Source organism: Suricata suricatta, chromosome 8 (assembly GCF_006229205.1).
Source record: "Suricata suricatta isolate VVHF042 chromosome 8, meerkat_22Aug2017_6uvM2_HiC, whole genome shotgun sequence".
NCBI classification, from domain to species: domain Eukaryota; kingdom Metazoa; phylum Chordata; class Mammalia; order Carnivora; family Herpestidae; genus Suricata; species Suricata suricatta.
In genome coordinates, this window is record NC_043707.1 from 5,029,065 (window position 1) to 5,034,749 (window position 5,685).

Consider the following 5,685-nt stretch of genomic DNA (forward strand, 5'->3'; position numbering starts at 1 on the left):
CGCATTTAGACCACGGAAACAACCACATCGATCCCATTCTATGCTGAATATTCAGCACATAGTAAAACCAATGAAGAGAAAAAATTTGAGTAGATTAAAAAATTTTTTTAACCTTTATTCTTGAGACAGAGAGAGAGAGAGACTGGGGGGCGAAGGGGGCGGATAGAGGGAGACACAGACTATGAAGCAGGCTCCAGGCTCTGCACTGTCAGCACCAAGCCTGACGTGGGTCTCCAGCTCACAAAGAGTGAGGTCACGACCTGAGCCGAAGTCAGACACTTAACCGACTGAGCCACCCAGGCGCCCCTGAGTAGATTTTTAAATAGAAGTTAGACACACTTTATTCTGTGTCAGGAGAAGAAAAGATCTTGCAGGTCTGCTATTAAACATGGATATATGGATTTTCAGAAGACTAAGATGGGCATTGAGAACTTGATAGGTTTCAGTTGAGTGAATGAATACTTGGACGAATTTGTATATAAAAAAATTCTTTCCAAAGGTATGCATGGGTTTGTACTTTAATAGAAAACATCTTACATCTTGGATCAAAATATTGGAGGAAGAGGAGGTGGTGGCAGCGGAACCGCCCACCCGTTGACAGACAGCAGTTCCCTGCCAGCTGCCTCCTTGGGCTTCTCACCCACACCTCCCATGGCTTGAGTGTGGGTCCCTCGCTCACTATGCATTGCCCCTCACCGTGTTCCGAGATGCTGAGCTGCAGGAATGGGTCGCCTTCTACCCAGGGTGCCACCATTTCCTTCCTCCAAGAGAGGAAGGGCCACTGTCCCTGAGCAGCTGCCAGAGCCCTGAGCCTCCCCGACCCAGGGACAGCGTGGGAGCTGAACTGGACGTAGAAACCATTGTGGTTTTTCGTATCTATTTCAGGCCCGGTGAACTCGCATTTACACAGAGGAAGCAGGGAGTGAATCCCATTTCAGAACTGTCAAAAGACCAATGTTGGATCCATTATCGTCAGATTTCCTTTTTTAATACAGTTCATTGAATTGGCTTTTGTGGAATACTTATTCCATCTAAGTGTTGGCTCCGGAAGCGGTTTAAGATTGAACCAGAATTTATCGTTCAATGGTAAACAAGCGGGGATAAGCTCACATAGCTAAGGGTACCCAATAAAGTTCTGTAAGCATTGCCCATTAGTCTGTAGTGCTGAAATACATCTACTGTACTTAGTTGAATTAAAAAAAGGAAACTGGATTTAAAATGGCCAGTTTAATTCCATATCCAATGGAATCGGTTTCTAATGTATTTCCACATTTAGTGTGAATCTACTTAAAAATAAAGACATCCAGTGATAAACTTTGTGTGCCATTCGAAGGAATGTGTCCAGCAAAGGGAAAATGAATTTCTGCTGAATTTCTATTAGCAAATTTCCCCAAGGCACTAAAAATATAAAGGTACCCCAGGGTTATAAGAAGTTCAGGCTACCTTTGCTGCTGACAGGAAAAGAAGGCTGACTTTGTTGCAGTGCACTAGCTCGCACTGCTCAGTATATAGAATTATGCATTATTATCGTCATTAGTGCGGAGTCTGTCTATTGAGTGTTTGCAATGAGCCTTCCGCTGTGTTAACTTCTGGATATATATTAATGAATCGACCAATCCAACAGCTTTATGAGGCGGAGAGCTCTTATACCCATTTTTCATGAGAGGAGACTGAGTGTTGAGATTTTTTTTTCTAGGTTTACCAACAGCTAATAAGTAGAAGGGACTGGTAATCAAATTTGAAGCTTTGTGACTTCAGAGCCCATTTTTTCCCCCTTTTGACCCAAACCTATAGGAATCTTTATTCTGACATTGATGAAAAATGAATCTGACATAAATCAGATTTGGTTAGCCTTGAATGGTCTTTGTGATCTTCTGATGAGGATTACCCTTCCTTTAATCTTGTCAGAATGTGTGGCTGGATGCATAGACAGACTGACTAGTGACACAGAAGGAAAACTGGCAAAGAACAGGAATATAGTTTTCAGAAAAGTAAGTGTAAATACAAGCAAAGATACAATATATGTTCATATATGTACATATGTGAAAGTTTCATTGATATATATAAACATTTCATAGATCACAGTGGAAAACAATGCTTGATGAAACAGGCATTTTATACACCATTGGAGAGAGTATGGAATCCTTCATTCTTCTGTGGAAAACAATTTGGAAATGTTTCTATATATATATACATATATATATGAAGTACATGTTTTGACCGTGTTTCCACCTCCAGGATTGATATAATTGCTCCAGTTTGCAGAGACCCATGTTGGTTGACTGCAGCGTAGTGTGCAGTGGGAAGCAAAGCTGGAAGAGATTAAGTGTCTAACAATGTGGAACAGGATGCCCTGCAGACGGTGGCCCTGCATCGTCCTGAAGCAGAGGCTCAGCTGTGGGAAGCGAACAAGAGCCCAACTGCAGAAACGCATAAGGAAAACTTTGTTAGAAAATTAACACACATGTGTAAACTCTTAATGTACACGGGGAAAGGGAGTGCAGAGGGTGGCCACCTCTTTGGTGATTGTGGCGCGTGACTAAGAGGGGAACAGAGGAGACATAGAGGAGTTGGTTTGAGATGATGCAAGACAGATAGGTTGTAGAGACCTGGTGTTGAACACGGGGCCCAGAGTAAACAGGACATTGTGCGTTTGAAAATTTGTTAAGAGGGTAGATCTCATGGTAAGTGCCCTCCGCACACACGCATGCACACACCGTACAGAAGGAAACTTTTGGAGGTGATGGATGTGTTCATTATCTTGATTACAGTGCCTGATCACAGTGGATGCATGCACATATCCAAACTCATCAAATTATATGCAGTAAGTGTGTGCAGGTTTTTGTATATCTGATACGCCTCAATGAAATGGTTAAAAATTTTAACCTTTATTTCTTTTTCTTTTTTTTAAATTTTTTTGTTTGTTTTTATTTATTTTTAAGACAGAGAGAAAGAGGATGAGTGTGGGAGGGGCAGAGAGAGAGGGAGACACAGAATCCGAAATAGGCTCCAGACTCTGAGCTGTCAGCACAGAACCCAATGCGGGCCCCGAACCCATGTACTGTGAGATCATGACCTGAGCCGAATTCAGATGCTTAACCAACTGAGCCACCCAGGCGCTCCTATTCCTTTTTCTTTTCAATGAGCATACACTGTTTTGATAATTAAAAAAGTATGTAGTTCATAGAACAAAACAAAGAGCTTCCATTGGTTGAGCCACCTATGGTCAGTCCCTCACCCCCAAGTGGATAGCGATCACCTTAGATATCAAGATTGATAGTGTACGTTAGAACACAGACATCCCAAATTGCTTTGAAAATGTGTTTAAGAGAGACTTAGAAAAGGAGGTAAAGAAACCTAAAAACGGCTTGATTTAAAATTATGTCCCAGCTAAGGCTTGGGTTTGATGTGTGTTCTGCAACATGGTTGGCTGCTGGCAATTTCTGAAGGTGATGAACTCACTGCTAGCTGGAATGGCTTGGTCACAAAGGAGAGTGAAATCCCCTCATGCCGCAGACACCTGTCATTCATCGGAGGCGCTGCAAAATCACGATCCTTATCCTTCCAGCTGTGCGTGCCTGTCAGGGACCGTGGGCTGAGAAAAGTTGTATACTATTATTTTTTTATTCATCTCTGGGTCATTTCATCTTCCTGTGCAAGCCACATGAATGGCTGTGTATGAAAATTGTATTTTGTGCTGAATTTCCCACTGTGAAAGATGTTTACTATATATTTATGAAAACACTGCAATAACAAAACCCTTTATATAGCCTTTCAATTTGCTGTAAGGGCAGATAAAATATTTTTATCTCGAACTGAACTTCATACCTTGGGAGATGCAGCAGGCCCGACTCGGAATAATAAAACACTTCAGAGAAAGGCAGGCACTGTTCAGATTGCTTCAGAAACCTGTGGACTTCACTCAGCAGACCTCAATTCGCTTAAATACACCAACTGAATATTTAAAGCCTAGAAGGAATTGGGATAATTTATGCATCATTAGACAATAGTTTTTAAGTTTGTTAAATACTTTTGTAACGCGTCTACAGAGATTCAAGGTGATTCTTAAGGAGCAGTGTTTCCTTAATGCCAAAAAATGTGGGAAAGAGGCTGGACGTCACCTAAATGTATTTACAGCACTGATTCTTCCCCTCCATTTAGGCTTTGGCAGTGTTTTTAATTGAAACTTTTGTGAAGATAATTGTAGATTCACCTGACGTCGTAAGAAGTAATACAGACACATCTCTTGTACACTTCACCTAGTTTCCCCCAAGAGTAATATTTTTCAAAACCATAGTATCAGATTACACTCAGGATATTGACATTGCTGCTGGTCACTGATCTTACTCAGATTCCCTCCGATTTATTTGCACTCATTTGTGCGTGTGTGTTTAGGTCTACACAACTTTATCACATGTGGGTTTGATGACCATCACAGATAACACAGCGACCACTTGCATTATAAGGACCCCGAACCTCCATCCTTAAAACCTGTGTGTCAACCACTAATCTGTCCTCAATTTCTAACATTCTGTCATTTTGAAACGTTGGCAAGCAGAATCATACAGTATTTAACTTCTTGGGATTGGCTTATCTGGTCATCATCATTTTATTGTAATATTTTTTTACATTTATTTATTATTGAGAGACAGAGCATGAACGGGGGAGGGACAGAGAGAGAGGAAGACACAGAATCTCAAGCAGGCTCTAGGCTCTGAGCAAGCTGTCAGCACAGCGCCCCATGTGGGGCTCGAACCCACAAGCCGCAAGGTCATGACCTGAGCTGAAGTCAGATGCTCAACCAACCATTTCTTATATTTCTGTCTGAGTTATCATTTATATCGATCATTTGGTGTGTTTTAAAACGTGTTCTGCGGTGTGCATGTGCCACAGCTGTTTAGTCACTCCCCTGTGGAAGGACACTGGCCTGTGTTTGGCTATTACAGACAGAGTAGCTGGGAACATTTCTGTACAGGTTTTTGTGAGCACAGGTTTCATGTCTCTGGGATAAAGGCCCAGGAGCGGGCTTTGGAGATTTTTGATTTATGAACATTATGGAAAACATTAATATGTGGCACCCGTTGGAAGTCAATGCCAGCTGCACACAAACCAATAGAAGGAAAAGATACAAAATCTTATTCACATCTTAATGTTTATTTCTACATAAACACGGCACTAAATATAGAGGATAGCCAGTGTTTATGTAGCCTCCACCATATGCCAGTGTGTATTCTGAGCCTGTTGTGTATGCTAACTCATTTGTCCTCACAACAGCCTCCTGATGTACACGCTCTTATTATCCCCACTTACAGATGAAGAATCAGGCACAGAATGCTTGAGCAACCTGCCAAGATGAACCAACCAGTGCATTTCGGCGGTCTGGTTTGAGAAACCGTCATCTGAGCCATACTCCAGGGTTTGAACCTCATTCACAGATCTGCTGGCCATACCTCTCGGTTGGCAGAGACGGCAGCTCTCATTTCTTTGGGTGAACCTCTCTCAGGACGGCTCTGAAAAGAAGTAAGAACCAGAATTGGGTCTGTAGAACAATCAGCTGGCTGATTTCACTGTCCCTTAATACACTCGCTCTGCCTTGAAGCTTCCTTGATTTGACCATCTCAGGCAGATGGAGGCTGCTTCTGGCTTTAAGTTCTCCCGAGAGGTAGATTTCACAAGCCTCCCTTG

General features: G+C 42.2%; 1 long non-coding RNA gene across 1 annotated transcript; it reads right to left on the bottom strand.

Annotated features, from left to right (window-relative positions):
* Nucleotides 1–3,328: 3,328 nt before the first annotated feature.
* LOC115298244 lies at nucleotides 3,329–5,467 on the bottom strand. Its single transcript, XR_003911678.1, has 3 exons — nucleotides 5,451–5,467; nucleotides 3,829–3,969; nucleotides 3,329–3,595 (listed from the first exon to the last, which is right to left on the bottom strand). It is a non-coding gene; the product is annotated as an uncharacterized LOC115298244 (long non-coding RNA).
* Between the last annotated feature and the right edge of the window lie 218 nt (nucleotides 5,468–5,685).